An 11,019-nucleotide genomic window follows, 5' to 3' on the forward strand; every position below is an offset into this window, starting at 1 on the left:
GAAAAGTTCTGCTGGATCTCTGTGTGTCCAGTACAGAGAGAGAGGTCCAGGGCGTGTTTAGCCTAGCTTAGCACAAAGACTGGAAGCAGGGGGAAACTGCTAGCCTAGCTTCATTAAAAAAAAAGAAAAAATAGACCTACATGTTCCAACAACTTGAAAGCTGTTTGATTTGCATGTTTATTTATTATTTTTCCACTTCTGAACTGAATTTTGTTTTGTTTTTTTCATGATGTCTTTGTTAAACTTATAATATGATAATCTATTAAATAATAATCTCTTCATTTTATTTACAGAAAAACATATTGTCCTATGTTTGTGACTGTGGGTTAGTTTACGAAGAGTAAAGGGAAATAAGGTCTTTTAAGGAAGGATATTAATTCATCTTTTTTAACCATAGTCATATACAAAAAAGCTTTACATATATATATATAGACTGTATACATTTGAATTTACATGTAAATCAACTGAAACGTGCTCCATAAATGAATATAAATAATCCTTTTTCATTTTATTTCATTCTTTCTCACCTCCAGCTCTTCTGGAGCTTTCGATCACATCACATGAACTTTGCCCAGTTTAATATATTTATTTATATAAGTTTAATATAAATGTATAAATGTATTTTTCTCTTCTATGGTATCTTAAAAGGGGAATAGCAAATTATTGTTTTTTTTTATCTTAAATCTTTAGATTCAAACTTAATATTTCTAAAATGTAAATGTAAACTTAAGTTAACAAAGTTAACATGTTAAAACGAAAAATAATCTTTTGAGGTTGAAGCAACTTTATGCAATAACTGAATAAACGAAAATATTGGTTTCAAAAAGTATTTAATGGATATTTTCTTCAGAATAAAAGGCATGTTGTTGTAACAGAGGTTGCTTGTGATGCACACGTTTCCAATCTTTTTTAAATGAATTTCGTTTGCTTGAGTTGAAATGAACTTTATGTGCCTTTTTGTTTATTGTTGTTATTGTTATTGTTGTTTTCCCACCATCACATCATCAGTGCGGGAAGCCTCCAGCTGTCTCTTACAGCAGCAGCAGCGTCACCTCAGTGTGTGTGTGTGTGTGTGTGTGTGTGTTGTAACACAGTGTTTATGTAGGAGGGTTTACAGTGTTTTGATTGTAATTGGAAATGAAGAAAAAGCAAAAGGAGAAAAAAGGAAAAATCAGACCGTTGTGTCTTTAAGAGGTTTGCTGGTCCTTCATTCGCAGCTGCTCTCTCTCTCTCTCTCTCTCTCTCTCTCTCTCTCTCTCTCAGTGCAGATCCATTACTTCTTCTTCTTCTCCTCCTCCTCCTCCGGGCACAATGGGCATTTATCATCACCCCCGCGGTGTGTGTGAATGTGTGTGTTTATTCAAATCTCAGTACCAAGAGCGGACCGGCCCCACTCCCGAGCTCTCTCTCGGTGACACGGACGCACCGGGGCTTATTGTTGGAGGAGCCCCAGAAAAAGCCCCCCAAATCGGCCAGTAGGGGAGGAGGTGGAGGAGACCAGGAGCGACAGAAGAAACCGGAGCCGGCCGTGGTGGTGGTGGTGGCGGTTGTGGCGGCGGTTCGCCGTCTGCTCGCACCCCGTCCTCCCTGCGACCATCCGGGGGAGCATCCAGCCTCCCTGCCCGCCTCCCTCCCTCCATCCTCAGCCTCTTTTTCCTGCCGCTGGAGGAGCCTACACCGCTTCCAACGTCTCTCCTGGAAGTACACGCGGAGGAGCAGGTGCACCATGCAACCTGCAACACGTCCCCCGTCGTTTTCCCTTTTCTTTTTTTCTTTGCAGGTTTGTGAGAGGAAAAGGTGAAACGCTGTGCAGCTGAAAAGAAGGGGAGATGCTAGTTGCATGTTTTTTTGGAGCTTTTTTGGGGGGGTGGGGTGGGGGGGGACTACAAAAGGAAGGAAGGAGGGAAGGATGGAGGAGAGAGATGCGTCTTAACAGGTGCAGATATGGCGGAGAGGAGTTTGATTCCCGGGATTCCTCTTCGCTTCTTCGCCTCCAGATGAAGTCAAACTTCTTGTCTGTGTCTGTGTGATGCTTGTGAATAGAAGTTGATCTTTTCTTTCCTCTCGGCTGCCGATTTGGGGATTATTTCAGATAAATTGGAGAGCTGCTAATTAGCGGCTGTAATTGGATAATATGGCTGATGTGGCCTCTGATGTGTGTGAGTGTGAGGTGGAGCTCAGGCTGAATGTGGATGGATGCGTGATGGAGCAGAAGGTCCACTTGTAAACACACGAATCGACTCTTTTAAAACCTTCATCCTGCTGTTACATCTCGCTGCTTTTCCTTTCATGTCTGCTTCAAAGGTGATTTTATTTGTAGTATTTCTGAGCTCTAGCTGCTGATTGTCCAAACGCAATTCTTGTGAAATTTCAAATCCCACCCGAGAATTGTGCCTGGACATCTGTTGCTGGCCGCTCCTGCACTCCTGATGCTCTGTACCCGGATACAATCTGCCTTTTCTTCCCTGCGTGTTGTTTATTCGATCCATTATTTTCAGCACATGCTCATCTCTCCCATGTTTCTTTGAGTCCATGCATGTTGCGGGCTTTCTGCTTCAGGGCCTTTGCGGGGCCACAGTCTTTTCCTGCCACTCTAATTTGACTCCAGTGAGTTTTTTTTAATGAACTTCAATTCTCCAAAAGCGGTGATTTTGGGCTCCTTTAACTGATGAACTGAAGCAGAAAACGCCCAAACTCTCACTTTCTGCAGATTTCGTTTCATCGCAGGCCTGCAGGAGAAGGAGGCCAACCAAAACAGAAAGAGTGATAATTAAGTATTTTACAAGCTGGGACAGTTTTTCTAAGTTGTTGGAGTGAAACTAATATTTCCCAGGCAGGCCCAGCTCCACGGCTTCTCTCTTTATTCCCACTTTTTCTGCTGAAAACCTCGCAGGGAAGGTTTATTGTCGCTCCACTGGTGAGCTTTTGTTGCCGCCTTTTGTTGGCGTTTTGGGGATTATAATTTGCATAATTCTTCAGGAATGTATCATTTTAATTTTGTTTAACAAACCGTGACCTTTTCCAAGCCCTTTATCCTTTTGATAAAGGATGCCATTACAAGCCAATAAAGACGGAATTCGTTTGTACTGATTCTACTGTTGCTGAATAATAAAGAATTAATGATCATTGGAAGCATCAGATTTTGTTTTATTGTTCCATGTTTTTTTTTCTTCCTCTGTTCATCTTTCCTGGTTTTATTATTTTTTTTTTTATCTCATGTGCATCCAGATTTCTTTTATTTGAATTATATTTATTTGTGTAAAAGTTAAGCTGCTTAAAGGTTTTTTTAATGTCTAACAGGCCTCATGTTTAGTGTCTTTGGATGGAGTTTCAGTCATGTGACTTCTGTCATCCTGACATCCAAAGATGCATAATACATTATATTTCTGCTTTATTTTCTTTCTAATTCATGAGACGTTTGGATGACAAGCAGCGTTTTAGGTTTTTGTCTGTTTTGAAATTGAATTTCAGTCCAAAAAACGGATGGATGGATAAAAAACTGATATTTACAGTTCGATTAATATAGAAAAAAAAAATTGTGGTAATTAAAAACTTCAATAATGTGTCACTTTGAAATTCACTTTTTTATTAGTCTCAGTTTTGAGGGAAACTACTGCAGATATTAAATGTCTTTTAATTTTAGTTTTTTGAAGTAAAACCTCCTGTCAACATGTGCCACGACAGGAATCTGAAAAGCTGTCAGCAGCAGGGCAAACCAAACGCTCAGTTTGACTTTGGCCTCCTTGGGTTTTGGGGCAGGGGTCTGTTTGATTTTCACACCACAGCATCAGCTCGGCTCGGATGCGTCGGGTCTCCTCAGACTAATTTGCTGCTGTAATCCGCTCTCAGCGTGTTGCCCGAGGAGCCCAGCAGCTCCGGGACGCAGCTCAGCCTCACAACAGTGGATTAAAACTCGAGGAGGTGTGTGTGCCGAGTCCAAACACCACCACCCAAGTTGGGGAGAAAAACACACAGGTCGTCTGTTGACCGAGTGCCTCTGAACGCCCCATCATGATTGGATCAGAGGGTTAAATCTGAGAGGAGACTCTTCTCATGTCAAAATCTGAGTTGGGATCAGTATTGATTGAAAAAACACTAGATGTGTGACTTTTACTTTGAGACATAAGAATATCTTTTTTTTCTTTTCTTTTCTTGTTTTTTTACAAAACTTTTTTTCATTTAATAAAAGAAGAAAAAGTTCTCAAATGTTAAATGTTATCTAAACACAAGAAGCCAAACCAGAACTTTAGCAGAAATAGAAATAGAATTAGCAGCATTTTGACTGAAGTCTGGAACTAGCTGATCAAAGTTAATGCTTTTTTCAGTACTTGCCAAAAAAAAGTATCGAGACTTACGTGAGTCCTAAAATGTAGGAAAAACAAACGTGGAGAGTTTCAAAGTTTTCTGAAACAAAATGTAATTACAAAGTCTTAATTTAAGGATTTAAGACCAAATATTAACCTTTAAAAACAAACAAAAAGATTAAATTCTATTTGGTTTGTAGCTCTTATCTCTTATTGAGGTCGTTACCATGTTTGTGGCTTTAATATTTACTTTCCATCCTTCATCACTGGTTGTGACCAATTTGCCCAAAAAGTTTTATTTTTTTCATTTTATTTTTTAGAGGCCTGAAGATTCAAAATGATCCAGTAACTCGCAAGAAAACTGTCAACGAAGTCTGAAGGAATAACTAGAATTTCCTGACCCCTAGTTTGGGAGCCACTGTCTTATTACATTCAGTGTAGTTTTCAACAGTTTGTAGAAACGAAAACTTTTCAATTATTTAATTTAATTTAAAAACTAAAAATGTGTATTTGAAAGGCTGAAACTCTTTTACGTGAATCTGATGATCAAAGATTCAACAAGAGAACAAATTTGTTTATTTCATCAATTTGTAGAAACAATCCAACAAACCGAATTCCTGGTTATTTCACAGCGAACGGAAACCTAGAAGCTCGGCAGCAGAAGTGCTGATGGAGCTGAAGCTTCACTCAGCAGCGAGGGTTCCTTCAGGTGCACTCGCAGCTGAGCGCCTCAACGAGGAATTGATCAGCATCGACAGCGATATTGATGACAAAGATATCTTGAGGAAACAATTAGGAGAGCAGTGTAATGATTAGAGAGATCATTACAGCCATTTAACCTCGCTGGCACCTGCTGATGAGGTATAGACTGATCGCTGAGCTCTCTCCAGTTAGTCTGACTCCTAACAGCCCAGATGTGTGACTCCTGGTTGTTTTGTGTTCATTTTAAATATGATGCAGCGTCTCCTCCTGCTTGGTCTGTCTCCATGATGTCAGTTTCTTTCTTTTCTCCTGAAATCACCTCCTGAGAAGAAAATCTTCTCTCTGATTTAAGTCTTTTCAAAGCCCCTGAAGCATCACGAATGGTCCCAATGAACCCGTGTACATGTATTCGGGGTTAACTCTGGTTATGTACGTAATCCTCTCAGCACAACACTCTCTGTCTTCATCTCCATGTTTCCTCGGGGCTTTATGTGTCCGTTGAGGCGGGTGACTGAAGATAAATGTGATTATGGACGTTGACGCAGCGTTAAAACGTCCGGAGACGCTTCCTCTTCCGGTTTCGGCCTCCATGTTGGACGCCGTCGAGCAGCTCTCCTCCTGCTGTGTTCTGCTCCGGGTCACTCACTTCCTCCTTCATGTTCCCCTCCTCCTCCTCCTCCTCCTCCTCCCACCTAACACCACCTCCACAGTCACATGACCCGGGCTGTGTCATCACTGTCACACACACACACACACACACACACACACCACCGCAGAGTAAAAGGATGGAGAAGAGGATGAAGGGAGGGGACCGGATGTGGGAGGAGGAGGAGGAGGAGGAGGAGGTGTGGGAGCATCACAGGGGTGACGTCACATCACGACCTCCTTCCCAGCATCCCTCCTTCCCTCCTTCCCATCACACACACACACACACACACACACACACACGCACGCACACACACACACACACACACTCTTGCACAGCAGCGTCTGAGAAATGTGCACGAATGTTGAAGGTCCGTTGCTGGAAATGACCTCCTGTGACACCACGAAGACACGTGACGTCTTCTTTAGTAACGAGCGAAGAGGCCATTCCTACGTGTGTGTGTGTGTGTGTGTGTGTGTGTGTGTTTGCATACAGCGTTCATGTGCATCATCCACAGTCTGCAATGTCGGTTGTTCACAGGTACAATTGGAGGCGAATTGCCACTGAATGCTAGCTTGGCTGAAATGGGTTAATTTTTTGGGGGGGTTGGGGGTGGGAGAGAGACTGCAGATGTCCATATGATGTAGCACTCCCCCTTCCCTTACTCCCCCACTCCCTCGCCCACCTCCACACACACACACACACACACATATAAACACACGCCTCCCCCCCTCACGAATCACATCATCATCACGACCCATCACCTCCTGCAAAATGTCACCGCTGCTCTGTTCGCCAGTTTGTTCTGCAGCGAAGAACAGGCGGCCATGTTTGACGCTGACAAATGGCTCCTTTACGGCTCTCACACACACACACACACACACACACACACACACACGATTTTGAAGTTCATACGTGACTTAAACGTGTGTGAGCGTACATGCTCTTTTGGCCGCCATTTGTTCCTCTCTTTCGACACCGGCTGGAGACGCCCGGGATGTCTGCACCCGTCTCTGACCGAGCCGCCATCACCACCTCCACCCCCACCCCCCACCCCATCACCCCTTTTATTGGTACCAAACAGCAGCCGGTCCCCCCCCACACTGCACCACTGTTCAGCCCCAGCTGCAGGAGCACAGCTGCGGTTCAGCAGGGGCGCTCTGACATCACCGCCTTCTCCTGGCCAATCATCTGCTTTGTTTATTTTAAGCAACGCGCCTCTTCTGGCTGCCTGGCCAGAAGAGGACATGTTGGGTCTTTTTGCCGGAACGTGCCGTCTCTGCGCTGTCGTCCACATTTCCTGTAACAAGCAGCAGAGACGCTTTGATATCAACAAGTTGAAGAGTTTTCTCGCAGCGAAGACAGAAAAGTCCCCAAAAAACTGGCTGCAAATGTGGAAATCACCTCTCTCCACTCAGACAGTCAGTATGCAGCATCATGGTAACATTTTGATTGACTCAGTAGCACATAAACTAGCACATATGACATCTGGTCTAAATGCAGCAGCTACGACCGACTGAACTGAGGTCAGTTCACTGCACTCTATCAATAAATCAGTGCTGGTTTTTTCTCTGAGGGGAGAAGCGTTAAGAATAACGTGTCCCTCTTTCAGACCGCCAGCGTCTCTGGGCTTCTCCAGTGTGAAGGTAAAGCATCAAGGCCACAATTAAGGATAAGCGTTAAGCATTAAACATTCATTTAATTTCTCTAAAACACCAAAGACTCTGGTACATGTTGGTATTTTTACTTTCTGCTATTCGTCGGTTCATTTCGGGAAACAGACCTTTTGAATCTGAAGGAACGTCCCAAACTACTGTGTCATTTAGTCCACTATCATCTTTTGCACAAAACGACCAAAAGGTACGTCCACACTGCCGTCTCGTCCCCTGTGAGTCAATCAATCGACCGCTGTAACCTTCTGCTCCACTGTCTTGCATTATATCGCATTATAAGTCCTTCTGCTGCTGTGACAGTCAGCGTCCCTGCGTGGGATTAGATTCGTTAAGTTCATCTTGTCCTGTCATGTCCGATCTTCTCCGTCTTTTATTCTACGTGGACATGATGACTTTTTGAACACAGCGGTGAAGCTTATTTCTGATTTTTCTGAATCAACTTGTGTCAGCAGGTGTCTGGGATCAGGTGGGAGACAGGTGCAGCAGTCTGCCTGCGATCTGTCATGAGTCCACATGTTGACTCTCATTTCTACCACAGTAACTACCTCTTAGTTTCAAGCTTTATATCTAATAACATACAACAGGGTTTTTTGCAGCGCAGACAACATATCATATATATATCGCAGTGACGTGGAGAAGAATTTACATTCGTTGATTATACACACATAATGCATATGTTGCATTTGTAAGGTTTATTCTGATATTTCTTAGACTAAACACCTTAAAATTGGACTGATTTTAGGCAAAAATGAATATAAAATAAAGGACAATTACATATATAGTAGAGTGGAGGAGGCTTTGAGACAGCGTGTAGACTTTGTGGGTGATATAATTTACAGAAGACATAAAAGAAAAGTTTTTTCAGATTCCTCAGATTGCTTTTGTACGTTCAGATTGAACCCAAATTTCAGAGACAACGTGGCTGCATTAAAAAGTGGACACGAATCCTCTCTCGGAGGCAGGTGAGGTGAAATCTGTCCGTATGTGGTGAAAACCTCGGTGCATTTATCCCAAATCACTTTATTAACGCACAGAGACAGAAAAATTAGAAAGATTGCAAAACTAAATCTAAGTCTTCACACTGGACTCATGACTTCGGTGTCCTACAGATCTGATGATGAATGAAGACGTGATTCCTGCGTGGAGAAGCATGTTGTTGGCCAACCAACTAACATAAACCTGCCTTAAACTATATCCACTTTTTAAAAAGTCACGGCTGAGGTTGTAGTTCCTGCTCGGTGGGATGAGAGTCGTGCAGAGCAGCTGCAGAGTTGCAGCTCCTCGTCTCTTTCGGGATTATTACCATAAATTGTGGTGGGAAAGAAAATCGCTCATCAATCAGAAGTGTTGGGAAAGTGACCACGCCGAAGACCCGGCGGGCTCAGAGGGGTCAGCCGGGGTGCTCTGTGTGTGTGTGTGTGTGTGTGTGTGTGTGTGTGTGTTTTGTCATTAATCACTGCAGGTTTGAAGAGAGCGAGAGGCGTCACAGCCTTTATCCTTCCCTGCTCTTCATCCTCCTCCTCCTCCTCCTCCTCCACGGCCGGTGGCCTTCGCACCCCATCTGACCACCACACAGAGGCCAAGGTCAACCTGAGCCCCCCCACCATCTCATCTCCCATCAGCCCTCTCCAGGAGCCCCCCCCCCCCAACACACACACACACTCAACCTCCTCCCTCCCTCACATTCCCCCCGCCGTGTCCCCTTTGTTCACCTGTTGTCCTGGAGACTCGATTGCCAGTGAGACCACCCCTCTACTGTGCACGATGGCTGTGTGTGTGTGTGTGTGTGTGTGTGTGTGTGTGTGTGTGGCAGGGGTCAGAGCAGAAGCTAAAATAACAGATAATCCCACAGAACACTGGTCAGGCTGTGACACCATGAGGCTGCTCAGCGTCAACATAAACAACAAAATGTAAAGAACATTATTATACAGTCAACATAATATGTTGTCACACAGCAGAACACACACTTAACACAATGTTGTCAGTAAAGTAGGGTATCATTAGCTAAATGTGCAACCAAACGATCTGAGAAACAACACGTGGAAGTATTCTGAAACCAGCAACACAGAAAATCACGGACGGAGACGGAGACGAGACAGTTTGACGAGATGAAAGTCTTCAGCTGTGTGACGTGTGTGCTAACATGGCCTTAAGCAGGTATAATGTTAAGAATGTTCACCATCTCAGTTTAGCATTTTAGCATGCTAGCATTTGCTAATTAGCACCAAACTGAAAATGAATGTCATTAGTTGAGCCGTTTTTGGACAAATAAATTAAAATGTGGACCTGATGATGGCGCTAGACGAGAAGTCAGAGGATCACCGAAGTCCGAGGGATTCATCCTCAGGGGACCTTGAAAGTCCATCGTGTAGTTGTGGAGATATTTCAGTCTGGACCAAAGCGGTGGACCGACCGACCGACCAACAACGCCATCCCAACAGCCATACTGCTAGCATGGCTGCAAACACAACAGCATTACAGCAACGTTACCGCGACAACAAATCTGAAGTCACGTGTTTGCAAGTGAGTCTCCGCAACCAGCGGGGGCACGACAGTGTGCTGGGCGGCTGGATAAACCGCTGTTCGTCAAGAAATAGTTCCACCACAAACTGCCATTTTTACATTTCTGTTCATGTACGGATTAAACCAACAAAATATAACGTGCGAACATGTTGGTGGGTGTACTTTTGAACTTTGGACAGAGCCAGGCTAGCTGTTTACTCTGCTTCCAGTTTTTATGCTAAGCTAATAGCCTTTCAGCGGAAACTAACTGCTGAGGCCCCAGATTCCTCCTCTGGAAGATAACCTGTACTGTGTAATGTCTAAAGTGAGACATAAGTTGAGACTTCTGGATGGATTTCAATACATTTAGAAACTATTTGGGGATTTGTTTCACTGCTCACTCTCTCTCTGCGTTTGCCACTTAGCTGGTGATTTAGTTTATTTCAGATGCTTAAAAAGTCATAGAAGACAAGTACGCAATCATCATTCACACGACCCCATCTCCTAAACTGTAAGTGTATAAACTAGTCATTTGAAACTGCAAATACGTTTTGAAAGAAACAAAACGCTGCCTGGATTCTGTTGACATAATAAACATTTTTATGGTTGAACGTAGCTGCAAAGTTGCAAAATGACTGATCGTACCTGCAAATTACTTTTCCCCCTACTGTTGTCATGACAACAACCAGCTCTTAATGCCACCTGTATTGTTCTTCCTGTTGTCAGTTTGCCAGCCCCTGACATTCCCTCACCCTCCAACAGATGTCCTCAGCTCCTCCCACCACCTGAACACCACCTGTCTGCACATCTGCCCCTCGTTCCTCTGATCAGTGTGTAAGCTGCCGGAGCAATCAGCCCTCCTGGTTTCTGTTTTGCCTGTTTTGACTGACCAGCTGTTGATGAACTAGTGACACATTTGTTTAATCCACCCTGTCTGCCTCTGATGTGCCTCCTGCAACAGCATCAACTCACGGAAACTAAAGCCTGTTGTTACAAATGTTTTTATGGTTCTGTTCAGGCGACTCACAACACTTTGTTAAATTAGGTACGTTTGGAGGAAAGAAAGATTTCAACAGTGACTTTTTCCAGATTTAACCAAAATCGTAATCTTTTTTGGAGCCTAAACTGCACATGGGACGCCGGTGCAACATTTCTAGGAATTACATTCCTATTGGACAATTGTGCATGATGT

This window comes from Enoplosus armatus, chromosome 4 (assembly GCF_043641665.1).
Source record: "Enoplosus armatus isolate fEnoArm2 chromosome 4, fEnoArm2.hap1, whole genome shotgun sequence".
In the NCBI taxonomy this organism is placed as follows: domain Eukaryota; kingdom Metazoa; phylum Chordata; class Actinopteri; order Centrarchiformes; family Enoplosidae; genus Enoplosus; species Enoplosus armatus.